Source organism: Parus major, chromosome 4 (genome assembly GCF_001522545.3).
Source record: "Parus major isolate Abel chromosome 4, Parus_major1.1, whole genome shotgun sequence".
NCBI lineage: Eukaryota > Metazoa > Chordata > Aves > Passeriformes > Paridae > Parus > Parus major.
This window is the reverse complement of record NC_031771.1, coordinates 2,058,293-2,084,908: the sequence shown is the minus strand read 5'-3', so window position 1 is coordinate 2,084,908 and position 26,616 is coordinate 2,058,293. Positions and strand designations below refer to the sequence as shown.

The 26,616-nt window shown below is 47.4% G+C and overlaps 1 protein-coding gene across 3 annotated transcripts in view; it reads left to right on the top strand.

Moving 5' to 3' along the window:
* The window catches only part of SLC4A4 (solute carrier family 4 member 4), a 143,375-nt gene that overhangs the window by 11,181 nt on the left and 105,578 nt on the right, over positions 1-26,616 (top strand). The window contains exon 1 of one of the 3 annotated variants that reach the window (XM_033513344.1): positions 19,606-19,666. The exons of the other annotated variants lie outside the window; for them this stretch is intronic. The gene's annotated coding sequence lies outside the window, so the exon portion shown is untranslated. Of the gene's footprint in view, positions 1-19,605; positions 19,667-26,616 lie in introns of those variants that run through there. 3 annotated transcript variants of the gene reach the window in all.

Genomic DNA, 26,616 nt, shown 5'->3' with positions numbered 1-26,616 from the left:
TCCTGCCTTTAACACATCCTTTAGTACCATTTAATGGGAAATAACTTAAAGCAGATCTAGGAGAAGAGCTTAAAACCGATCAGTGACACTCTGTTACTTGTGGAAAATGGAAATAAGGTTGTAAGGCAATGCAGACCAGCTCGGTGCTCCCTGTAGGGTTGGGTGTGTCAGCACATTCTTGGCACAGGAACACCTGACCCGACCCAGAGCTGGCTCTTGGGCTGGGCTCAGGGCAGCGGTCGTGCTGAAGGGCAGAGGGGGGCAGCCTCCAGCCTCCACAGAGCCTCCCTCAGACAGCCCATCCATGTTTTGCAGTCCCAGAGTCACGGTGGGAACAGCCAGCCATGCTGGTTTGGGTTGGAAGGGACATTAAAGCACATCTTAAAGCACATCTCCAGCCCCTGCCACGGGAAGGGACACCTGCCACTCACCCAGGTTGCTCCAAGCCCCATCCAACCTGGCCTGGAACACTTTTTGGGATGGAGCAGCCACAGCCTCTCTGGGCAACCAGGGCCTCACCACCCTCACAGGAAACAGTTTCTTCATAATACCTAAACCTTCCCTGTGTCCATGTTAAACCATTCCCAGTTGTCTTGTCATTCCTGTCCTGCCCTATAAAAATTGCTGTCTTGTTTAGAGAACGTGTCTCTTGAGAGTTGTTTTGAGAGTTTAGAGTGAAGCCTTCGAACAGGAGAGACAGGACAGCCAGCAGATTCTTAGCACTGGAACTAAGTTTCTGTTCTTTCCAGTGGAGAAGGAAGTTCCCCTTGTTTCCCTGTATTTATTGGTTTGAAGGATTTAATGTGGTCAGAGCAGCTGTTAAGTGGAAAGCAAAGGTTTCCTAACATGAAAAGCAAGTCTTTCTAGGGCTTAGAATTCCACATCTGTAGCCTGTGGTGGTGGAGATGTAGCTAAGGGTACCAAAAGCCCTGTTTTCAAATTGCTCAGCTTTTGTCTTCTTCCAGTGAGTCAGTATCTATTTCTGTGTGAAAAATTCTTACATGAAATACCTTAAAAGCACTGATCCCTACAACAATAAACAATTAAAAGGAAAAATGGAATCCTTCCTCCAGCAGAAAAACAGAGCCAAACATCACTTCCAAGGAAGAGCGTTTTGTGATGTCCTTGATAACAGAAATAACAATAAAGGTCACGAGAGCTCTGCCATCCTGAGACGTGATGTTGCTTGCTCAGACAAGTGGCCCCTGCTGAGACTCGGATCAGGTATGTCTGATAATGGGGATGGAACAGCCGTGTTTATTTTTGGAATGTGTCAGAGAACCTGTTTCTGGTCCTTGCTCTTCTATAACAGTCAGGTATTTATTTACATGGTCAGAAGCTCCAGGGCTTCTCCCGTAAAAAGGAGTTGATGTATCTGAACAGTTCGTACTTTTCCTTCCCCTTTGTGTGCTGATGGCATAAGATCTTAGAATGGAAGATGGAAGGGGAATGGGATATGCCTTATCTAAGATCATAACGTTGCCAGAAAGGACGGTTTCACCCTTTGTTTATTTGCAAGGAATTAAATTGTCAATATTGGTGGTGTAAAATCTAATTTTGGGAGGATAGTCCATATTATAAAATATCACCATGATGCAGTGGACATAGAAATCTATCAAACTATTTGTAAGATGATCAGGAGTGCTTTTTTTACTTCCCATATTGAAGGAAACAAATCAGGAATTTCATGGGTGGCCTTACCCAGTGAACCAAGTGTGTTTTGAAAAACTGAATGGGTGAACATGTCTGTGCCTGGTTGTTTTGTATATTTGGACCCTTCTGTTTAAAAATCTTAGCAGCTATTTGGAAAATTGATTGAGAGCACTGCATTTTCGTTTGAAATACAGACAGTATAAATAAAGGAGTCAGTGACCTGTTCCAATAAGTCAAATTAAGTAGCAGCAGGAAATGTGAATATACTGGTGAAGTCTTATATTGCAAAACCTTCACTTGCCTTGTTGGACATGGGAAAATGACTGATGATGTGTAAATTGGAAAAGATCTTAGAGGAGAGACGGTAAATAGGGCCCAGACTTAAGCAAGCCCAGAGAGAGTGAGGGAGAAAGACAAAGCCAAAGGTCAGGATCTCTCCTAGAGCCCTCAGGAAAGATTTGGGGACCCTTGTGTAAGCAGGGACTGGTTCAAGGATTATGAAGGACGTGGTTCAGTTGCCAAGGGAAAGGGACTGTGCTGTTTGGCAGCTGATGGCACTTCACCAGGAAAGGTTAGAGAACTGCAAAGTCTGGACACTTTTTGTGCTTTTAGGCACTTCTCCTTATGAAACTGAAGACAGGCCATTGTTTTGTCTCTTCAGAAGTGCTTGGTCACAAAATTAATGTGGATGCTAAACATCACTTAAGCCTTTTACCTGCCTGCCTGATATAGTAAGAAATGCCTGAATTTCTCCACTTGCATCCTGTTCTGGGGGGCAGGAGGGAGCTCAGGGAGCTCAGTTTGCAGCTGCCAAAACTGCAACACCTTGAGACTTAGCTGGAAAAAATTTGGTTTTACGTTTTCCTGTACTGCTTGGGGGTCTTTGAATATGGTTTTCTTTATGACGCTGAGAAGCTCTTTTGAATCCAAGTGCCAAGGTTTGGGTCTCCCTTTTACTGAAGGTGTTCAGTCCAAGGAATGTGGTGGGCACATTGAACTTCTCCTGGGTGTAGCTGCCACGCAGTGTTTTCTGCTCTGACTGCTCTGATTTTGCAAGTGCCGTTGCCTGAGTGTTGTGGATGAAGCTGTAGGGGTTGCAGTGCATGGGACACATTCTCACTACTTCCTGGTATTCACTAAAACCAGTGGACTCGAAATAAATAATGCTCAACCGCTCTAATTTTAGCATAAAATTAAGGTAAGTTGTTGGCCAGCATTATTGTTCCAAAGACAGTCACATTATGCAAGAAAGCAGCAGGATTCATAGGCACGTTCTGCTGGAGAGTTTTCACACAATATCCACCATAAACTGTTGTCTGTTGCTATGAAACAATCTGAGAAGATCAAATGGTGAATAAACATTGCACAACTCATCAAAGAGATCGAGTAAGGTGCAGAGATAAGGGATGGAAGTAATTGTGGCACTAGAGGTAGAGAGCTGAGGCTGGAAAACAGCGTTGAAGTCGTGTAGGCAGGAAGGAACAGACATCCTAGTTAAAACACGGGTGAAAGTTCTTGTAGGAAGCTCTATGCCTGGTACTCTGATACTGATCTCATGGTATCTTAGAAGCATTTCTTCTTTCCATACAAAGGAATCAGAAAATATTTCTTAAAAAAAATGAATGGGAAACTTAAAAATGTGGATACTTTTTCTTACTTTGTTCCATCTTGTTGCTTAGTTAGGAGCTTCTTCATCTTAAAAGAATGACTGCTGTCTTTGTAATGATGCTCTTTATAACATGAATGTTCCACTGTGTCAGAGCATCCGTGCTGACAACACAGAATTGTCTTTGCTCACCAAATCACCCCAGACTCGTGCTTCTTTCATGTGTTTATGCAGATTTATTAAGTCCATTCTTGTCATCCCTTAGCAGAAAAGATCAAACAGAAGATAAACCACTCATGCCTGCAGCAGCATTCCTGTCTTGGCCAGCTGCCTATTCTTCTTCTTCCAGAGGCACATTAGTGCATCCCACCCAGGAAAAGTGCTCTGGTAAAAAGTTTAGCTTTGCTCTGTGCTCTCAGGGTCATCAAAGAGAGGATCTGGCAGGTTGGCAGAAGCGGGGAGATTTTCCAGCAGGCTGTTAAATGGCCACGGAAAATGTCTGACCACTCAAAGGGAAGGAGGATGGAGTAATGTCAGCTCTTTGGTTGATGAGTAAGAAAAAGCTTTGGCAGGTTTTTCAACCTGGTGTTTGTCTGAGCTAGCAAAGAATTTCAAGTGATTTCAAGAGAAATGGATTCCCCCACCGATTTCACTGGGTGCTAGCTCTGACTTGGAGATAATGTTTTCTAAATTGAGTTAAAAACTTCCCTGCTTTCCAATACAGGAAGGAGAAGAAAGATCCTGTTCAAAAGAACTGCAGAGACCATTTCAGAGCTCTTGTTTCTGGTGACCTTTTAATAATGCACAGCAGGACAGAAAGAAGCAGTGGTCAAGTTGCTTGGCTTCAGACAAACGAACCCTGTTTTCTGAGCCTGGGCTACTTCAGCCCATGACATTGATGGCACGTAACATTTGACAGGCTTCCGGTGGCAGTTGTACAAATGTGACAACGGGGTGTCAGCTCTGAGAGGAAGGAGCCTTTTTATGTCTCTGCATCCCAGATAAATCCCCTTGTGTTTTGAGTTTTGGCGTCTTCAGTTGATTACTCATGCAAAAGTGTGAGGGGAAATACTACAGAGCTAATTATAATCACTTTTAATTAGATCCTGCAGCAACCCCTGCAAGAAATTTTAAGTGAGCGATGCACACACTCTGTGAGATTAGTGCTGCTTTGCAACCAAAACCATGGAATCCTGGAACAGTTTGGGTTGGAGGGGACCTTCAAACTCATCTGGTTCCAAGCTCCTGCCGTGGAACGGGACACGTGTCTCTGCAGCGTGTGGGCATGGGCCCCAAACCATAGAGCACAAGGAAGTGTTGGAATACGTGGACCTGTAAATATGCTGCTAGGATTTGGGAACTTGGTGGGGCAGCTAACAAAGCAGGGATTTTTGGATGAAATTCCTGGTGACACAAGAGTGGGAACCATTTCAGATATCCACTCTGTATCCTGAAATCGTTCGTAGGAAACTGCTATATAAAAGGTCTTGCAAAATTACCTGCTTAAACAAGGTGTCCATTCCCTGCCTCCTGTAGCATTAGCAACAGGAGTGAGTGGTGTTATTCCTGTGAGGCAGGTGTTGGACAGGAAGTATGGAGATATGGTTAGCTGTAAGTCTCCCATGTCTCTTCTTACTGTGATTTCCTCTGTCACAAAGGAAGTGCTACAAGAAATAATTTTGTCACTGAAGAACTGGATGATTTGTTGTTGTTAACAGGAAAATTCTCAAGACTAAAATGAGCCCTGATTTTGAAAGCCATGAAGTTGTAAATGAATCAATTGGCCCAAGTTTTCCAGGAAATAAATTTGGATCTTTAAGGCTGTGCCCAGCGCTCCCTCTGGAAGGGGCTGAAAAGGCAGAGCTGTGAGTGCTCTCCCTCATCTTCGGGGACTGTTGTGCTTGTCACTTCTCAGGCTCTGAGAAGGAAGATCTCCTGGTTTTTCCTTTGTGGAGATCAAAGCATGGAGAAGTTTAAGGAACTTGAGCAGGGCTCTGGGTGAGTCAGTGGTGTTTTCTGTCTTTAACTCTGGTCTCACTGGCAAATCAATTGAGAGACTACTTAATAACAGAAGTAAGTTAATTCCTTTCTTCTTTGGTTCTCAAAATGCCTTCTAAGAGGATTTTTGTATCTTTCTTTAGGATCCTCATTCTACAGACAGCAGCACAAGTGTTCTTGTTTCAATTTATTTAATGTTTTTTCTCCTTTCCTCACCAATATTCATTTTGGGGCTTGTCTTGGTTTAAGACAACCTAAGGAGAAGGCTCTGGAATGAGTTGCCTCCCCTTACAGGTTTAACCAATACCTTTTCACTAATAAGGAACCAATAGAAGTAGATACCAGTGAAAAAATATCAGTTTACTAACAAGAGGATCAGCAACAGGCAGAAATAATATTCAGTAAGTTTTAGATACAGAATTGCTAAATCTCAGAACCCCATGAGAGAAAGACCTGAAGTGCTCAACAAGTGGCAGCAGGTTTTCTTGAGAGCCTTCCCTCAATACTGGCCAAAAGTCAGATGAAAGAAATATGTTCAGCAAGGGCACAGTACAAGTGTTCAGACTTGCAGACAGAATCCATATAAACTATTAATTTTCTGACAAATGGATGGAATTGTGTATTTTAAAGATGTTTTCAATGCTGCCTCAACAACTCAATGGATAAATGAGATTTATTTTTGTTTTCTTTTTGAAACACCTCTAAACAAACATGGTTGGGACTGAACTGTGTATTTTCCAAGAGCATGTTGGGCTCATTCATGTTTTCAGTAGGGATTTAGTGGGCCATACAGAGAAGTGGTGAAATCTAGGGATTGAGCTGGCCTGAGTAGGGATGTGATTTGTTCGCCTGTCATTCCCGTGGAAGAGATCCAAAACTCTCTGCTAGGATGTCCAGAGGCTTGGCAGGACAGGGTGGTGCAAACTGAGAGGGAATCTAACTAGTGCATACAAGTGTCTGGAGGATGGGTGTCAAGAACATGAGGCCAGGCTCCACTTTCCAAAGAGGGGAAAAGAGGATGGAATGGGACATGGGACACGGAGCAGAGTCTGGCATTGGTCTTAGGGTCCTGGGGATCCACTGCTCCCTCTGGAATCTATTCCTGTCACAGCTCGGCGCCGGCTCCCTGGCGTGTGCCCTGCTGAGCAGGGGCAGGTTTGGTGTGTCCTGTGCTGGAAAGGAAATGGCTTTCACTTAACCTTTGCATCTCCTTCTGCAACTCATCTTTAAGGGCACATCTGGAGTGTTCAGTACCACAGCATGTCTTAGTAGGACCCATTAATTGTGTGACACCTGTGCCAGCTGTACAAGTGAGAGATGTACATTTTAACAGTTAAAAATAGCTGGGTTTGTTACAAATCACCCTCCCCTACCTGGTATTAATTTCCATGGAGCTGAAGAATTTTAAATTCTCCTGCTTTCTGCAATGGCTGCACCCTGAATTCAGAATATTGCCCCTTCCAGAGTTTTAATGACATCAACAGTAAGTTCTTTCCAATGTACTGAAATCCTTAAGCCTTAAAAGAGACATACCTGTTGGATACTCTGCTGTGTTCTTTTTCTGTGCCTTTTCATTCTTTTTCTTCTACCTTGTGCCTTTGACTTGAGCAGGATTCAGTTCTTCATTAGGTGTTCTTGGACTAGGAGCAGTATTGCTTTGGCTTTGTTCCCAAATGCATGTTAATGTAAGGGGCTGACAATTCAGATTTCCAAAGGGAAAAAAAAACAAACCCAAAACAGAATAACCTGACAGGCTGGTTGTTGGGCTGTGATTACCTGTTCAGGTGTATCAGACTTGAATATTCCCAGGTAACTTGGCATACTGACTTCATTTGTACCAGGTATGAAAGCACTGTCATGTTTCTGCTTCCCAAACCTGTACATGTCAGAATGCATCTTCCTGTGGACACTGAACTGGGATAACTCCGGGGGCAAAAACCCAGCTAAGTTTCCTGCACCTCATACTTAATGTGCTGGCCTGAATCTTATTTCTAGAATTTATTTCCATTCTCAATTCTATCACTTAGTGCCATTCCTTAAATCAATGATGTTTTAAAATGTTTTCAGACTTGTTTGCCACAAGTCCTAGCAAAAAGGTAGCAGGAAAAAGTGATTGTTGTGAAGAGTTAATTACAGAAGGAAAATCTCTTCTGAGGCTTAACTGGAGGCTAATAATGAGTTTCCATTGCCTGGAGGCGCACTGGAATGAGAAGGAAATGAGAAAGGCAGTGGAGTGGGGTTAAACTGGTTTTGTTTTTTCCGTGCTGGGGATGGCAGACGAGTGAGTCCATTCCTCTCTGTACCTGTCCATGGCAGGTGGGAGCATCTCCCCAAGTGCCTGTTCCATCCTAAGCGCTGGGGAGCAGAGGCTGTCAGCCTCTTTGAGCAGCTCAGCAGGCTCTGGGGCAAAGCAGGGTGCTGGCAAGGGCTGTGCAGGAGTAGCCAAACACCGCAGCCCACGCCGGCGTTACCACAGCTACGCCCGCTGCAGGACTTCAAAGGGACAGGCAAAAAACAGCGCTTCAGCCAGACGTGAGCCCAGCTGATTCATGCTGCGAGTCAGTTCCTTCCCAGACACTTGCAGTGTCTGAGATGGAGGGGAAAAGGGATTTCCTTGGGAATGGCTTCTGGGTTTGGTATTTTATCTCGTATGTTTGCCTTGAAAAGTGAGACAGACACAAGCTCTGTTTGCTTGTAACTGCTGAGTAAGGTGTGCGAGGGGTTTAGGTAGAAATGGAAGCAAGGTGTACTCTGCGCTCCAAGAGAGCTGGCTGTGGAGAATGAATACAATTAGAGAATTTTACCCATCTTAGTGTCTGAGATAAGGGTTTTGTGGAGGCATGTCTTGCTTTTTGAATGAGTAGTCAAGCCCTTGCTTTTGGGTTCAGAACCAGGATGAGGGCAAGTGTAGGTGCAATGAGGAATAATCCAAGTGACATAAGGGAGGAGCGCTGTGGAGTCCATTGCTGAACCACAGGTCTCCAATGTCTTCAGTGCTTCTGTACATGAAGAAAATGTACATGAAGAAAATGTACATGCTGGCTCTCAATGCCAGCTCTTTCTTTTTGGTGGCAGGTGTTATCTGGCCTTCATCTGCAACTGGATGCAGCTTTCCCTTCTCATTGCTGCTTGTGCTTGTTGGCAGCCTGGAGTTGAAACACGAGATGGCAGTTGTGCCGTGTCCTCACGGCCGCGCACGCTGCCCTGAGTGAGGTGGGATGTCCCCTGAGCTGGGGTCCCACAGCAGCGGTGCGGGGAGGGCACGCGGCAGGACGCGGGGCTGGCTCGTGGAGGGACCACGTTTCCAGGAAAAACGCACGAGGGGACAGATGGGCTGAGGTGAGCGGGGTGAAGGGTCAGGTGAGGAGCTCAGATCAGCCCCAAGATGGGCAGTTTGGCCCACAGACAGGCAGCCAACACGTATTACTTACAGCGTCACCGGGTGAAGAGCTCGCCTTTCACCTGTGGCATCTGCAGAGCAAAGTGTAGCAGTGGGATACTGCGGTTTGTCCTGGACCCCACGCTCTCTGTGCTGGCAGCAGAGAGACTGGGTGTTCACGGGGTGTCTCCCACTTCGGGGCTCACCCTGATGGTGGCAGGCATTGCTGCTCTTGCTTGGCTTTCAGAGGCTTTCATGGAGACGCTCCCACAGCCTGTTGGGCAAATGAAGCAAAATGTCACAGGGGGGAAACTATTTTGATCCCTTTCATTGGGGGGGTAGAGGGCGGGAAGAAGTGGGTTATAGTAAATGTCATACAGGCCTGGAGTTGGAGTGTGCCTCCCAGTGGAACAGCGTTTGCTGGGCTCTGCCTCTCTGAACTGGAGCAAATGTGGAAGGCGAGCTGCTGTGAGCCGCTGGTGCTCCTGCTCAAAGAACCCATGGGACAGCTGGATCTGTGGAGGGACTGGAGGTAGGTCTGGGCAGCCTGCTTTGGGAGGGGACACTGAGAGGCAGAATTGATCAGGAGGGGTACAAGGATCTCCAGTCTAAAATCATAGCTCTGCCTTTTCTCTCTCTGTGCCAGACTTGGTTTTTCATCAAGTTTTTCCTGTTGATACAGGTCATGACCTGTGTAAGACTCTTCTCAGCTGCCAGGTCTTTTACACCAGCTCTGTTGTTGTAACAGGAGAGCTTTACGGAGATTTTAGGAGCTGGAGAGTCCTCAGAAAGCCAGCTGTGGGGTTTTCACAATCCCGTGCCTTGCAACAAGTCTGAAAGAATTCAGATATCCAGTGGAAACCTGTCATTTTGCTGTGTGTTCCTGCTTGCTTAATTGCTGGTATGTGGATGAAGACAGAGTGATTTCATGAAAGTTCATTTTTTTTTTATCCCAAGTGTGATCTGTCTAGCCTGTGCTAGCATATACAGTTATTTCTCGGATAACATCAGCCTTGTGGCTTGTTGTCAGAGGCAGGTGCTCTTGAGGAGCCAACTTTTTGATCTGTTAAAATCATTCAGATAAGTGGTATAACATCTCCCTGGAACACAGGGATAGCAAGATAAACCATGTTCCATGTTAGAAGAAGAAAGGCTGTGTGCCTCTCTGTATCTCTCAGAAGCTGTTGAATGTTTTTCAGCATTAATCTGCAGCCATAACGACCCAACTCTAACCTGCAGTTATTAATTGGGAGCAGAGCCAGCAAATGCTGCAGAGTTGGAGCTGATACTCTGAGAACTGTGGAAAGCAAAACCAAGGAGAGGAGCAGCAAAGGGAATTGGTTTGTGATAACTGTGTACAAGGAGCAATGAGGGACAGAGGAAGGCAGGGGACGTGTATAATGGGCTCTGTGTTTCTCAGAAAGACCTAAGTGGGAAGACATGGCATAAATAAGCCTTCCAGTCATTCCTTTTCCGTACTGGAAAGCCTCACAAACCATCTGCGTGCTGAAGATGTGCAACTTGATAAGGTATGACAGACTGTGCTCCGAGTGTGACAATAGTGAGGGCACGTCTAAACACAAATATTTTCCTTCTCCCATGGAAAATGTTTGCAGTGGAGCAGGGGAGCCAAAGTACTGAAATGTGTTGCTTATGCCCCACCAAGGGAAAAGATGGGACTGACATCCTGGGGGAGAGCTTTGGAGAGTTGGTCTGGATGCTGCCACCGCTTTCCCCAGGAGTCACAGGGCAGAGACCACATGTTGTGTGCAGGGGTTGCTGACGGCTGGGGGTCTCTTCCCTATCCCCAGCTGCATCTTCCACCTGCTCCCCACCTCCAGCACAGCCGTGAGGGCAGGGGTGGCCAGGGTCTGCCAGGAGGCCCTGCCTTGGGACTTCCCTGACGCCTGTGCTGGGAAACAAGAGCGGCCGTGGGAGCGCTCGGGGCTGTGGCACAGGTGAGAGGGTGGGGAGCACAGCGCTGGCTCGCTGCCAGTGCTTCTTGCCATTCTTCCTCCTTTTCTTTTCTCTCCCCACCCCGAAGCATGGGAATGTAGTAATTGCGTTTTGACCCAGTTTCCAAAATCACTGTAGCATAGACTTTGGCAGGGGGGGCTGGGGGAACCACTTAGGAATGAAAACCAGCCATTAGCTAGTACCGGAGAGGCAGGAGCAGCAGCAGACTGTTACAAGCATGCACTAACAGCCTTGTAGAACAACTGTTCTCCCGCATGTTTTTATGGGGAGGGCAGGAAAAAAGGTAATTGCATTTACATTTTTTTGATATTTGATCCCTGGTACACAAACCTTTTGAGCCTGAGTTCAGGTTGCCTTCAGCTGAAGCCCTCTAAGCATAGAGGCTTGTGTCAAGTGCCTGGATTTTCAAAACTTGGCTGGAGGTTTCCTGGCAGCCTTTCTTGTGGTTATTTCTGGTACCTCTGGCTGCCAGTTGGAACGCAGGGCTGTAGATCTGTGGGGAAGTGGAAAGGGATGGGTGTGAGTGCCTGTATGGAGTAGCAGCCCTTAATAGCAGGAGGCTTGGGTTAAGATGGGGTTTTGAAATGCGCGGAGACTTGGGGAGCAGATGTAAGTATGAAATCCAAACCAATTTCCTCATTCCGGCTATTAATACGAGACGGAAAAAAAGGTCTTTTGAAGTCATTTCAAGAAGCAGTTAATGTCTCTTGGAATCTCCCCAGCAACTCAGTGAGGAGTCTTGGAATTTAACCTCTCAAAGTGAGATAGGTGGGAAAGGAGAAAGAAAAGGTCAGAAGACGTTGTCTTGAGGGATGGGAATGCAGTGTCCCTCAGCTTCTGCTGCCTTGGTGTCCTCACTGCCTCTGTCTCTGTCATGGATAGGACACATTAGGCCTAGGGTACCACCAGTGCTTGAACATGGATTATGCTGCCCCTGCTGCAGGGGAGAAAACCAGGGATGTCAGTGCCCCAGGCTGCGTTTCCCAACAGAACCAAGGCTGTACATGAAGACATCATGCCCTGGAGAGCGGCTCTTGCCTGCTCCACTGCAGAGCTCGATAAAAGAATGCTCTGGTCTCAGAGGATGAGCTGGTAGGTGCCTTGAGGATGTCCCCTCCCTTGGTGAGGATGGATGGGAGCTTTGAGGTAGGACCATACGTGTGGGGGAAAAAGTTCAAGGCTTTGAGAAATGGAGATAGTCCTCATGTGTTTGTATTAATCAAATTATATGTGAGATTCTCCAAAGGCAATATTTTATTCTGGAGTTGTACAAGCATAAAATGAAAGCCTGCCCTTTGACAGCACTGGTATTTTCTTAAAATGCTCCACCAGAACATGCTGTCCCAAATATCTGTCAATACTCCGTCATGCCTGAGCCCTAAAGCACACAGAGCGGGATGTTGTCCCAGGATGGTCATCTCCTGTTGCTACACAAATGTTGAGGTGAAGCCCGAGTTTATTAGCTTTTAAGGCAGAAGATATTGTTTCTGCACATTTTTATTTCATACAGTGCCTTAATTTCTATTAGTCTTAAGCTGATATGCCTTGGATTTATTTTGCTTGGAAGGCTGGAGAAGCAGAGGCCAGTCAGAGATTTCATCTCTTCTGTGTGACAGCTTGGTCCTCACGGCTGTTGTGAGGCTGTTGTGAACAAACCAAGCAGGTCAGTGCGCCTGAGGTTCCACTGCCTGCCCTTCCCAGTGCTTCCAGAGCACCAGGCACTCCTTGGCCTTCAACTCCTGCTCACCAAATTGCCTCCTTCCAGTGGAGAGGAGCTCGGATGTGGGTTGTCAGCAGCAGCCTTCGCTAGGGACTGCTGCTGGAGTAGCAACTGATGGAGGAGGTAACCACAAGAGGTATTTTTAAACAATCGGTTTCAGCAACAGGTCTTGTGGGCAGGTTTCTCATCTTAACTTCCTGGTGCTGCCTCACATGAAGTGCACAGCTTAGTGATTGTTGGATGTGGGGAGCGACTCTCAATGTCATGGAATCACAGAGTGCTTTGGGTTGGAAGGGTCCTTAAAAAGTCATCTCATGCTAAACCTCTGCCATAGGCAGGGACACCTTCCACTAGACCAGGTTGCTGGATATGTGTCAGGCAAGGTTTTCATACCTACAGGTACCTATCCAAAGGTTTTCCAGTGGAGTGTGTGGCTTCTGGAAGGTTTCAGCTCATGTTGCTTCTCCCTTTCTTTGGGATGAATCCCAAAGATCTGGGGCTAGATGCTGGGGGTATTCCTCATCTGCCTGCACTTGCAGGAGCTGCTGCAGCAGAAGGCTGTGGAGTTGGAAAGTGCATTGAAAGATCAGCTGGCTCTCAGGGGTGCTTCTTCCTTATTTTTTGGCCTTGTTTTGGCTTGGACAACACATTTCTCCAGTTTCACTTTCACTCCGATTTTTTTTCCCTAGAATGCTTTGCTCTTGAGACTGCCCTGAAGTGGCAAAGCCCTTTTGGAGTTATGTACGCTCCCGAGGAACTGTTGTTTGCTCTAAACTAGACTGTTTCTGCTGGAGCTGCCTAACAAATAATTTAAAAGTCATTAAGTCCTCAAAGGTTTATTTATAGAGTACAAACTTCTGGCTAAATGTGACCTGCCAATGTTTGGTTTTTGTTTAGGAAATGTTGATATAAAAGATGAGAGGCAGAACAAGAGATGTGAAAATCCAAAGCAGTGAATGATGCTGCTGTTTAATTATTTGAAAAGAAAAGAAAACATTTCTGATGACCCAGGATAGACAATAGGCTAATAGACTGAAGCCCTAGGCAAAGGAAAAAAAACCAAAACCCACAACCAACAAACCAAGCCAGCCTTTGTTGTGGGGCATCACAAATTGTGTCCTCCTTAAAAATTATTGGGAGTTGAGAAACAAAATGACAGAAGAGAAAATAGGATGTATTGCAAGTTACCAGCTGCTCCTGGGTAGCCTTTTTCTCTGTGTCCAAAGAGGGCCTGCAGAGGGAAGATCAGGCAACACATGAGAAGTTAACCAGTGGAAACACATTTGTCACTGGGAGTAGAGTTATCACAATAGGAAAATGGTTAAATGCAAAGAGCTGCAATGAACTGAGAAAAAGAAGAAACATTGAGATGAGTATCTGCTGCTTGAATTGGCAAAGTGAGAGGAAAATAGTGTTCCAAGGACAATAACCTAAATGGCACTGTAAATCAATCAATGGTAGGTTGACTGGAGCTGAGCAACATAGATGTCCATGGATTTACTGTGTAGTATGCTGTGGTGGTAGTTTGATAGCTGTTTTCCCAAGTATCCATTGTGAGACATGATCTGAGAAGGCTGCTCAGGTGTTTAAATGGTTGGATGAGGTAGAGAAATCGGTGATTTATTTGTGCTGCTGGTGGTGTATTTCAGATTTCCTGCAGTTGACATTTGGCATATCCAAAGCCCTGTGGGGGTGTCCCAGATGGCATTTTTTAGCATCAGGAAAAGATGTAGTCTTGAATTAAGAGGATCACGATGACCTGCCATTCAAGTTCCTCTTTCCTTCAGGATATTGGATGCTGAAGACCAGATGCTCTGTGTTATAGAGGCAAGGATTCAATTTTAGAGAAGCAGGCAGGAAGCAGTGTACATCAGGGAAAGCATTTCTAATCCTGATGCCTGTCACCATCTGCTTGTGGGAAGTTATCTTCAACCAGAGGGTAAGAAGGCTGGCTGGGGGCTGCTGTGTTTTGAGAGTAGAAATCCAAGTAAGTTGTAATTTTTTTCTGTACAGGTCATGTTGTTGGACTTGGCCTTCCACTAAGAGTGGGTGAGATTGCTCCTCGTCCTTCCAGTCAGTGATAAAATATTAGAAGCCCTCTAAGGAGCATCTTGGTAAAGACAGTGGTGTTGTTGCTCTGGAAGGATTCAGTGCTCAGAGGAATTGGTCTGGATCACAGTGCAGGTGCTCTACAAAAGGGCTGAAGGGATTGTTGGCTCATCCTTCTGAGCATTCTCAGTGGCTTTTTTTTTTGGCCCAGGATGCCAGTAGCTGAGGAATGGGGAAGAGAAAGAAAATGATCAAAATGACAGCTGGGGACAAACTGGGAAAAGAAGCAATCCTCCTGATGTAAATTCTGCTCATCCCATTTGCAGCCCAGCCATATCAGGTCTGTAGTCAATTTTTACATGGATACAATGAGCCGTGTGCTCAAAGGGCTTGACTTCAGCCTTGGATTTCCCTCCTACCCTGGGAAGTGAAAGGATCTGTGTCCCTTCTGACCTGCTTTCTGTCTGAACTCGCTCCAAAGCAGAGAGCAGGTGGTGTGTTTGAGAGCACAGAAGTGCCTGAGTCAGCTGGGCAGCTTCCTTAGCCCTCTCCTTCCAGAGCAGGGGGGAGTATTTGTTGTCCCGGTGTCCCAGCAGTTGGAAGCGGCGGAAGCGTGCGTTTCGGCATCCTACGCTCCGGTGGGTATTGCGGGTGTAGGAACAAACACACTTTCTTTATTTTAACAAAGCCCTGCGTTTTTGGCTCTGACCAAAGGCTGCCTTGGCCTCGTTCCCTGTAGCACAGAGCAGGACACAACTTGAGGCGTAAGAAATCTGCTTTCTCCCTGGGGCCGGGGCGTTGAGCTGCCCCTCTGCTCACTGCCGAGGGGACACCGGCAGCTCAGCCCCTCGGGGGGGCTGTGCCCAGGGCTGGCTGCGGATCCAGGGGCGCTGGGGGGGACGGGAAGCAGGGGTGCTTCCCAGCAGAGGGCTCTCCAGCAGCACTGCCAGCTCCCAGCCCCAGCAGCTCCTGGGCTCCTGGCAGAGAAGGATGCACGAGGTGTGGCAGTTTGGTGTGCTCGTGGAGGAGTTGCTCTTGCTGGAAAGATAAGGGGTGTTTTTGCAAGGAAATGGAAGCATTTTAGAGAATGCAGTCATGGAGGTTGGTAGGAGACTGGCAAGGCTTGCTCACAGGTCTCTGCAAAGCCCAAAGCTGTGTTGCTTCCCAGAGCAGTGGAACACAACTTGGGTTTTCAAAGCTCTTGAGGCGAACAGTCTGTACTTTCAGTAGCTAGCAGAAGTAGTGGAAGGTACCAGAAGAAATTGGCCCAGCTGATGAAATCCCCGTGGCTCTTCTTGTGCCCTGAGTGAAGGATCTGCTGTGACCTGAGTGGTTTTCCAAGTGCTCCAGGATGGCTCATTGCTCTCAAGCAGACATGGTGCATTATTCATGAGAAGCGCATCAAGCACTTCACAAAAACCCCCTTAACCCTCCAGAATTCTGCTCTTCTTACCACAGCTAAATGTTTTTCAGCACCTCCTGTTTCTGCCTTTCATAAATGAGTGAGCAAGGGCACGGAAGTCAGTGGGAATTTGGAAGTTTTTCTTCCAAGGGCCCTGCAATGGCTTTGCAGGCAGGGCTGAGCAGGTGCCCTGACAGAGCCAGCTCCCCACTGCATGCTGTTTTCGCTGCTAACTGAGGCAGCACTGTTAAAAAAGTTTCCAAAAGCAGTGGATTTGCTCACCTTGGACCTTTACTAATCAGCTGTCAGGGAGTGCTTGCTGAGATGCCTTGTTCTGTCTAGATTTCTTGGGAAGTGGATGGAAAGGACGGACAAGTCCTGATTCTTGGTGACTTGAATACAAATGGGAGAGCTACGGAGTTGCTTTTTTGTGGTTCCCTTGGAAATCAGTGCTATTGTACTAATTCAGCTGTAATACTAAGGAATGCAGCGCAGGAATTTGTTGAGTTCAGCAGCTGAAAGGGCTGCAGTACCCATGTCTATGTAAAACGGACCAAAACACCCCTGAAACCTCAAGGTCACGAGGAATAGCCCTGATCAAGGATGGAGTCCTGAAAAGGTGCCTGAGGGATTTGGTTGGTGTAGAAAGGATTTGCTGTGTGCACAGGTGTGCGCAGGGTGAACTGCTTCTGTCACCATGACTCGGCACTGACGTTTGTCAGCCAAGGAAGATAGCAAAAGCCTCTGTGATAAGGACAGCTGCGGTCTCTCTGCACCTAGATCCTTGCACTGAAATCTTTTTATCCCCTGAAACTTCCTGACTTAGGCTGAATTACTTCTGACTTAATCCAACGCAAATATTTTATCACTGGGTAGTCTGCACAAACCCTTGGAAGTGCGGGAGCTGCCAGTTTCCATCTCAATCAGCATCGCCTCTGACTGACAATGCTGCGGTCAGGCTTCCTAGGAATCTACCAGAAATGCTGCAAGATATATTTATGGAATAACCTGCCCACAGGGAAAGTTTTACCCTACCATTTCCACCGAGCATGCGCATGTATGCGCTCTGTAATCTTTACCATCAGAACTTTGGCTGTTCTCATTATCCAGCGTTGTCGTTGACGGTGATACCTTGCGCGACCTCGCTGGAAAACGAGTTCCTGAGTTAGCCGAGTGAGGATGAGGAGGCAGACCAGTAATTCTCGTACAGCAGCAGGCATCCTGGTGAAGGTGTATCCTGTCCTGTGCCCCGTTGAGGCATTGCCTCGGCCGGGATGTTGGCGAAGGCCGTCGGCACAGCTTTTCCTCGCCGAGGCTCTGCGAGCGGGGCTGAAGCCAGCGGGCTTGAAAGGCAGGTTCAAACAGTCAGCCAAAGTCTTCCCAAATCCAGCTGCTTCTCTGTGGCCTGCGCAGGGAGGGGAAAGCTAGCGGGCTGCTGTGCTGAGTGACGAGCTCCTCTCCGGTTATTAAATCAAGCAGAGAAAAATCCTGGAAGCGGCCGGGGAGGTTTGGAAAGGGAACGTGCGAGCCGAGGTGTGCGAGCGGTGCCAGAAGGTACATGGATACATGCGTCGGACAAGTCGGCTCTCGCCAGCAGGGTTTTTTTGCCAGTCACAATGACAGACAGGATTATTAGTGCACTTTGCTTGGGTGTTTCTGTGCACAGAGAGCGTACTCATTTTTAAACTGGGTCGAGACAACTGCCCTGGCTCTTGATTTAAGGACTTCTGGAAATGGCTCTGGTAGCGTTTTAGATGATTAAACGCAGCAATGTTATATTTAAAGACTGACTTGGAATCATGCATCCTGATGACAAAACACTTTTTTTTCTTAGCCAGAAAATTCAATACACAGGTTTAAAATGACAGTATTTGAAGTTACAGAGAATTGTGAGGAACTGGAATTGGTACAGCTATTTAGGTTTGTTTCTGAAACAGCAAGCTAAGAGCTGGTTGCTAAGAAGCAGTGAGGTGCTTTCACTGAGGGATCACAATGCTTGGGGGGAATCCCAAAACCCCTGTGAGTTATCTAAATGGTAAAAAGCAACAGCAATTTTCTCAAGGAGCTCCTTAGTTTATTTAGAAGTGAGGTGAAGTGAAGCTACAGACTGGCACATCATTAGGGATTTAGGGTGTGGAGAGAGAGCAGTCCTTGCTATGGAGCCTTTGGAAGAGGGAAGATGTACAGTTATTTGGGTTAGGACTTAAGTACACAAAGCTTCTCAACCGATGTGGTGCTCTGCTTTTGTTAGCACAGAAACTGTCATTAATTGAATTCAAATGTATTTGTAAGTGATGGGCATCACCACTGTGCCCACTGGAAACTCACTGGCTGTTGAAAACCTGGTTCTTAAAAAACTGGATTTATTAAAGGGAACAGAGGAGCCCAAGTCCTGACCCATTCATGCGCAGACTGTGGCTCTCAGCTCTTCCAGGAAAACATTAAACAGCGTGAGGGGACAGTGACTTAAAGCCAATTGCTGGTTCTCGGTGTCTGGGGACAACAGCAGAAAGGAGAGGAGGAATTTGGCAGGGAAATCCTTCTGCAGCGCTCTCACTCCGCTCTGCAAGTGCTGTGGTTTCTGTTGCTGCTGCTTTTTTTTTGCCTGGCCAATGGGTTGCATATCATTCCCTAGTACAGAGTTTGGATGGGTGACAAAGGTGGAGCTTGGTAGCTGAGGAGCAGCTGAAGGGGCAGTTGCTGTGTGGTAATCATAAACCTTGCTGAAGCAGGGGAGTTTTCCCCCTGCAGAGCTACAATAGCCTCCTTTGTTCCCCTGAGAGTTCGTGTACTTCCCATGATGGATTGCTGTCCTGCCATGTTCCTTGTGAGCCGTTCGTGGAGCCCCGCGGTTTAAAAATATTTCATGGATCTCGTCACCTTGGCCGGGACGGTCAAGCTGAGTGCAGGAGCTACAGCTGACTGAACAAGATGTGGGATATTGGCACTTCTCCTGTCCAACAGCAGTGTGGAGGGAGCCTTTGGAAGGGCGATTAGTGTCCATGGAAGTATCTGGGTAGGAGAGAGAAGGAAGTAGGACGAGGCTGGCAAGCAAGGTGAGCCCTGCCATGCTCCAAGCTAAGGAGAAGCAACACGTAAGGTACTATTTCCTTGGAAAACTATGCCGAACTGACTAAATTACGGTTTCTATTTTTTCCCCTGGGTTTCTTGTTGTTGGTTTTTTAATGTTTTTGAGGTTTTTGTTTGGTTGGGTTTTTTTTCCGTGCTATGTGCTTGTGGCCCAGGAGCGCCCTGGGTCGTGCGTTTGCAGTGGCAGGGAACCTGCCGTGGGAGTATCCCGGCGGTGCTCCCAGGGAACGCATCCCCCCTGCTCAGGGGGATGGCATCTCCCGGCCTGAGGCACAGGGTGCCCGCGGCCGGGGCCACTCCCAGCCGGGGGGGGGGTGTGTGTGGTGTGCGTGTCCCGCGGCCGCCGCTGCCCTCCGCTCCGCGCTGTGGAAGTGCGCACCTGCCCCGGCGCGGCTCCGAGCTCGGGGCGGGGAAGCGCAGCCCCTGCCCTCAGACTCCTCCTCCGGGCTCCCCGCCCCGGGCCCCGTGACGCCGAGCGGCGGCCGGGGATGGGATGGGACGGGACGGGACGGGCCGGGATGGGAGCGGGTGAGGGGACGGCCGAGCCCGCCGGCGGCTTTAAATGCGGGCCCGGGCCGGCGCCGCCAGCTCAGCCGCGCTGCTCGCTCGGGCTGCCGCGGGCGTGCACCCGCACCGACACCACCACGGCACGGAGGGGCAGGTGTAGGACCGCCGGCATGCCCCACTGAGGCCGGCCGCAGCCCGCCCGCAGAGCCCGCCCGCCGCCACGGCTGCCCCGCAGCCCCCGCCCGCCGCCAAGCTGGAGGAGCGCCGCAAGCCCGAGCCCCGGAGGTGAGTGAGCGGGAGCGGGGCTGGGAACGCCGCGACACCCTTCTGCCTCCTCGGTATCTTCTTGGGTGCCCGGCTCTGCTGGAGGCAACTTTTAAAAGGCGTCATGTTGTTTGAAAACTTTTTTTGCCGTTTCAGTTCATCTTCAGTGAGTTGTTGGCAGCCGCTGAATAGGCAGCCTCGTCTTTCCCAGGTTTCCAGTTTTCCACCTGGTATATAATCGTACGGAGTGTTGTTTTATTATCCAAGACCAGCTCTTTGCTGTTTGTTTGCCCTTTCTGTGCTTCCTGTGAAGCGCTGCCATCCAGAGCGAAAGCGCCCGGGGAAACGAGGATTTAACCATCTTTAGGCTTGTTCCTTTTTCCTTTACAACGTTAATTACTAATGGGTTTTTCTTTTGTTCGGAGCGCATCCCTTTAGCACTGGCGTTGAGGAGGAGCCCTCGGATGTGCGGGGAGCTCGCACGACATGGAAAAAGGCACCGGGCTCTCCCCGGAGAGCGGAGCTTGGGGCGCGTAGCGGAGCTGCGTGGAGTCGTTCCGCAAAGCTGCTCCTGTTAGTGAAGTTGGGTGCGTAAGGAGCAAGGTCGGGCCCTGGGGCAGACCGGAGCAGGAGCAGCTCCGTCCCAGAACTGCTCCATGTACTATATATAGGTGCTTGCTCCTTTTGTGTCAGAGAGGTGAAGTCACCGTGCATCTGAACGTGCCTTGGTGCGTGTGCTCCCAGCTGCTTCGGAACTTGGTTCTGGTTGCTCCTATAATGTACATATTTTCTGGTCAGGGGAAAAAAAACAACAACTTTACTAGACGGGTTTAACAAAATGTGCAGAGCTGTATATATTGTGTGTAAGACAGAATGTGCTGCTAAGTGTTGGTGTGATAGGCTGTGGGAACATGCCTAGCTCGTACTTTGTTTGAGATCAGTAGGAAATTGTGCATAAAGAATAAGGTAGAGAAGCCCCCTAACCAAAACAACCTTCAGGCTCCCAAACCCCAGCAACTATTGAGTGAGAGACTTCATTTTATTCTCCCAGTTTCCAGTCCTGCGCCGAATGATTGAACAGGACTGTTTGCATCTCTGCTTGCTCAGGGCATGTACGTGAGCTGATCTCCTCTCGTCTGTGCCCTTCCTTTCCCAAACTGCCATTCCATGCTCAAAGACTTGTTCTGGTGGCTCCTGGGTTAGATGATGGAAGAGGTAATTTTGCAGAGCCTGCTTTCGGCTGGTGATTTTAGCTCTCATCAACTGCACCTGCTGGTGAGGGTCAGTGGGATTGGAAGGGCAAGTGCTAGTGCAATCTGCAGGGATGCTTCTTCAGCTTCCTAGGAAGGAAGCACAGTCTTTCAAGTTCCAAAAATAAAAAATAGGAGGATTTGTTTGTAACTTGGGCTTTGCTCCTGCTGAATGTGAATTTCACATTTTTAGAAGCAGTGGCTGGACTTTAGGGAGCTGCATTCCCAAGATTTCAAGGGATTGGCAGCTGTAGCCTGCTGACCTCAGATGAGTGGGGAGCAAGGTGGGGTGAGGAGGAATTATGGATTTTTTTTTTTCTTTTTCCAGCTCTGGGGAGGAGGGATGAAGCTTTAATTTGTGTGCACAGGGCATTCCTGGCAAGGTAACACCCTGCACTCATCCGGTCTGCTCCCAGCAAAGTGCGGCAGGATTTTCTGCAGCTCAGAGCTGTGCAGGTTTTTTTCCTTTAAACTTCTATGTTACAGTTTTAAATCTTGAAACTTCTCTGCAGCTGGAAAACATCCTCCTATACTGGTGCTGTCTTGTGGTATCACTTGCAGCAGGTTTTTAAGAGGAGCTATTAAAATGCAGTGGGTGTAGGGTAAATACTTTGGTTACTGATGTCTTCAGCTGATAAGAAAGGGTTGAATTTATGAACAAAGTGCAATTCAAAGAAAAACATCCCTGTGAGGAGGAAGAATCTATAACTCCTTTTGTTTTCAGATCTACCTGCTTATCAGAGAGGGTGGAGGAGCTGTGTGTGTCTCTGGCTGAAGGTTTTCTAATGCTGCCACCCTGGACAGCCGTAATAAAGAATATGCTGGAAGGTGTTTTGGGTAAGGTTGCAAAGGAAAATTGCTGCATGAGAGGCTAAAGGAAAAAAAAAACCTGTCCTTATTTTTCCTGCCAGTAAGTTTGCAAACAGCTATTTGCAGTCGGAGGTGCTGCCTTGCCAGAAAGATGCAGTCATAAAGGCAAAGGTGTTGCTTTGAGAAGGGAAATACTGGGGGAAATGTGCTGTTTTGGGAGGTGGGTGCCCAAAACCAGGCCGTGTGGGTACAGCAGTGAGGCTCCTGTGTGCGTACGTGCCATCTGTTAGTGCGGATTTGCTAGTAAACCAATTTCTCTTCCTTAATTTAATTTCTTGGGTTTTATGCCATGACATCGTTATGCACGTCCAAATCAAAACAAGCGTGGCTTTTACTGGACTGCAGTTCCAGTTCCTCCCCACGGGCTGGGAGAACCAGAGGACTTGGAAGGAGGGTTTGAAGGTGCCTGGCTGCTGACGGCGCTCCGGCGCCGCTCGGTCCCTCGGTGCCGGTGAGATGCCTTCGTGGCCCCGCTGTGAGAGCATCCTTGTCACGCTCCAGCGACCCGCCTCACACGTATTTTCTGCGTGCATTAGGTTTAGAATTTGAACTCTTGCTTTGAGCAAATTAAAAGGGTTCTGATAACTCCTCGTTCCAAGTCAATTAGCTGCTTCCGGCTTCAAATGCACTTAGAAGGCTGGGGAGGGGGGGAGTGCTCTTTGAAAACCCAGTAATAGCAGCTGATGGTTAATATTGATAAAGGAGCGCGTCTCTGTGTCACTGTGCTGCGTCTGGTGGAAGGGAAGCTCCTCTTTTGTGCTCCCTCCAAACACAAGGACTTGGATGGGGAGGCAGAGGTCTTTCTCTTGACTCTGCTAAGAAAGCTCTTCACTGTGTGGCTTGAAATTAATATACAGCTATAAAATGGTCAAGGTTGTAGTGAATTCCCCACAACCACTCAAGGCAAGGCTTCTGCCCCTGCCCTTGAACTTTGAGTCACTGTAGCATCTCGTTTCTCCTGAGTTTGCTCAGGATTGTGCGCAGTTTGTGGCAGGAATGCTTTTTATTGCTGTTGGACAGTGTCAAAGACAATTACTGCGCCCATAATTGGGTGATAAAACAGTGCGTGGCGTAAGTAAAAAGCTGCAGAGCTCTTGTTTTTCAATGGCTTAATTACATTAACTGAGGAGATAAAAATGTCTTTGAATTACTATCCCACAATTATGAGTCTTTCACATCAGGAATGTATTTGAACATGCCATAGGGACTGGCAGAAGTTGCATGGGGATTTATGAGAAATTTGAAAATCAGGGAAAACTGCCTTTCATTTCTTGGCGTTCAGTTTGATTTGGAGCAGTGGATTTCTGTCCAGCTTCAATAGGCATGGAAATCCATGCTGCTGGAGTGTGGCTGAGCCTTCTGAGCACAGCAGAGGAGGTTGCAAATGGCCCTGGTTTTAGCTAATTGTCTTTTCTCACCAGAAAAATCAGAAGAGCTGATTCCATGTCAGCAATATCAGACTCCTTTGAATCTGCAGCACAAATGAGCTTTCAGCTTCTGAATTCCAGAAATGTGTGCTCTTAGGAAAGTTCACTCTGCTGCCAAGGTAAAACAGAGTCTGAGGGGGGATTTAAAATAGATTTATTATTTTTATATATATATATATATGTGGAGAGAGAGAATATGGCTGATCTATATATTTTTTATTCCTAAGGAGATCCTCTTAGTGGGGGAAGAGAATTTTCCAAATGTTCCAAATGCGAATTGTATTATATAACTAACTTTATAGGGGAACAGCATCATATTTCTGTTTTGCTAGCATATAATAAATACTTGCTAAATACTCTGTATTAATTCTGTCTTGAAATAAGCCTTAATTGTCCTTCCATACGTATCGATCCATACTTCTGGCGTGCCAGAGTGAGTTGAAGAACTTGGTGGTGGGAATTGTTCCATGAGTTCTTTTAAGACTGAGGATTACTCGAATCACTTATTTCTGTTATTAATGGTGATTATAAAAGCTATTTAATTTTATTCAGATTATAATTAGTAATGCATTGTTATTAATACACTTATGTATAATATATAAATAATACAGAGCTATGGTAGCTCTTCTTTTGACCTCTGCGAGGTGGCTGCTGCTCATCGGTGAAGTTAATGAAACAGGCTGATATTTGATGTGATTGTTCCCTGGGGGAGATTGAATTTTACTTTCTTTTGAAAGTTTTCATAATGAGCTGATATTACGCAAGAAGTGCTGGTGGGTTTGCATGTGCAACAGATCTTTGGGTTGTTTCACTTAGGAGTTATTCCTGTGGTGTGTTCTGTCTTTTTCTGCTACTTTTTCTGAGCAAAACATGCAAATGCTTTGATTTTGATGACTGTGCAGGCGTGTAATCTGACGTCAAAGACAGCAACTGAAGTGGTCTTGCGTGCCAACTACTTACCTTTACTAATTTTTTTCAGTTTTCTCTCTTTTTCTCTCACTTTTCCCTCAGCAGGTGCAGAAACAGAACTTGGTTCTCTTTTTCAACGGTGTGTGCAACTGGAAGATTATAGTATTTTCCCCTTAAGCTTTTTTAATAAGTTTTTACATCATTGTAATCACATCTTGAAGGTTTACTTAACTCATTTCAGCTCTTAACCTTGAACAGAAGGTTGCAAAAGTTAATTGCTTTTATTGTACCGGTGGCTGTATAACACTTCAGACACACTGTCAGCCCTTCGACACAAGCGTAAAGGTCTTTGCATCAAGGCTGCTAAATATGAGATGGTTCAGAATGAAGCTGGGAAATAGTGGCTCAGTAGCTTAGGGAAAAGGGGCATTTGAGCACATCAAACCTGTCTGTTGCACTGGAATTGAAGTGTCTTTCTTATACACAGGAATTGGTCCTGGACACTTTGCTGAGGTCTCAGAGTTGGTAAATGTGGTCATCTGGAAGCGGATGTTACCTAAATTCTTGTTAATTTGTCTAGTCTGAGCTCACTTCCCTGGCTGACACTTGGTGCATTCAGCAGACACAGAGCACAGCTCAAGACCAGCAGCCCTGCTCAACAGGGCTGTCTGTGTGTCCTTCTGGGCAGGAACAATCACCCCCAGGGGAGAATAGATGGGGCTTTGTTCTCTTGTGTCCCCAGCAAAGCTCCGTTCCAGAGCCTCGGTGGCACAGCAAGCCAGCGTGTGGTGCCATGGGGGTGTTCCACATCCATTGTTTGACATCTCATGATCTCTTAGGTGAGCACTAACAGGGTTTGAGCAGTACTGTCCCAGTGGAAGTGTCAGTGTGGTGTTCCATGGAAAGCGGTGTTTGTGGTGCTGATAATGGAGTTTCAGTGCAGGAGCACCTGCATCACTGCAGCGAGAAAGGTTGGAAATGTGGAGCTCTTGCTTAGGCCCACTAAACACTTCAGCACAGGTGACTTCTGGCCTCGAGGCAACTCAGCTCAATGGCCTTTAAGGCCATCGGGTGAGTCCTGCATGAGTAGTTCCACCAGCATGAACCGAGGAAATGCGTGATGAGATAGGACAGTGTGTGGGGAGAATCCATCAAGTGGGGCCAGAGGGGTGCAGGGACAAAGTCTGGATTGCAGCCATGAGCTGCTTGCAGGGTGGGGTTGTAAATCAGTGAAAGACCAGTGCAAAGTCTTGAGTGCATCTTTGATAGGCGCTTGGAGGGTGGTGTTAGAGAGAGGCTGTAGAACAGAATATTGATTTAGAGTTGGAATGAACTTAGAGCCATCATTTGGCCACCTACCTAGCTTGTCTTTTAGGTCCCAGCTCACCTGTTGGATGACGTGAGTGAATTTTTGGAAAAAATACCTTGAATAGATCCTGAAATGCTCTCAGTTTCAGAGTGGGCTTGTATCTCTGGCGTGTTACTGGCACATCACTGGAATGTGCATGGAAAGGAGATTATTGCTGCCTAAGAGCAAGAATTGCTTCTACCAGAACATGCAATACATGCAATGATTCCCTATAAGTCTGTGAATGCGTCTCCCTCGGGATAAAAGACTCCTTTTCTCCCCTTTAATCAGTGGTGAATGATGAATTTCTATACTGAAATTGGGCTTTAGAAGGAAAGGCAGGCTGTCTCCCATGGCATACAGCTCCCGTGTCATCCAAGCGTGGAGAAGGTCTTCTGTGTCCTTACGTGTCCATTGGGCTTTCCCGTGTTTGGGGAAGAGGTTTTGCCCCTGACGAGGCGGCTGCGCGGTTCCATCCGTGGCACTCTGGAGGGCTCTGGCTTGTACTTGGCACCTTGCTGCTCTTTGGGTCTGCTGGGCTCTGTGTTGCCACCTTGGCAGCGCTCTGAAGTTCAGCCTGAGAGCCTGCTAGCGTGGAAGGAATGTGAGCAAGCCTGGGCTCGAGCGTGGGCTTAGGCCCGTGCTTGGTCGGCAAGGCAAGCCCAGGCGCCCTTGCTCGGCTCTTGTGGGCACGGAGCTCCAGGCAGGATGCTCCGACTGCTCAGCCTCGTGGCTTACTCCTGTTTGCAGTATAACCTGAAGGAGCAGAGTGTAGCTACCATCCTTGTACTGTAATCTAACCTGGGATGGACGCTCTGGACCCGTGAACAGAGCGGTGGAACGGCGGGAGTTGCTGCAAAAGGAAGACCTCCGTGTTTCCCAAGTTTTGCTTGGATCATGGATCTCTTCCCTTTGCCAGGAATACAGTGTGTAAATTTTGTTGAAAGGGAGTATGCTGCAAAACAGTCCTGTGAAAAAGCCCTGACTGTGTGTTCCAGTGTCAGAATCCTCTCCAGAGACTGAGTAAAGGGAGATAGTGTCTCCAGCTTTTAAAATGATTACTCGAATTAAAGATCAAGCTAAAAGAGCCCAGTTCACTGAACATTAGCGATGCAACTTAATTTGTTAAAAAGCATTGGAAAAACATCTTAAGCTCATCATGCTCAA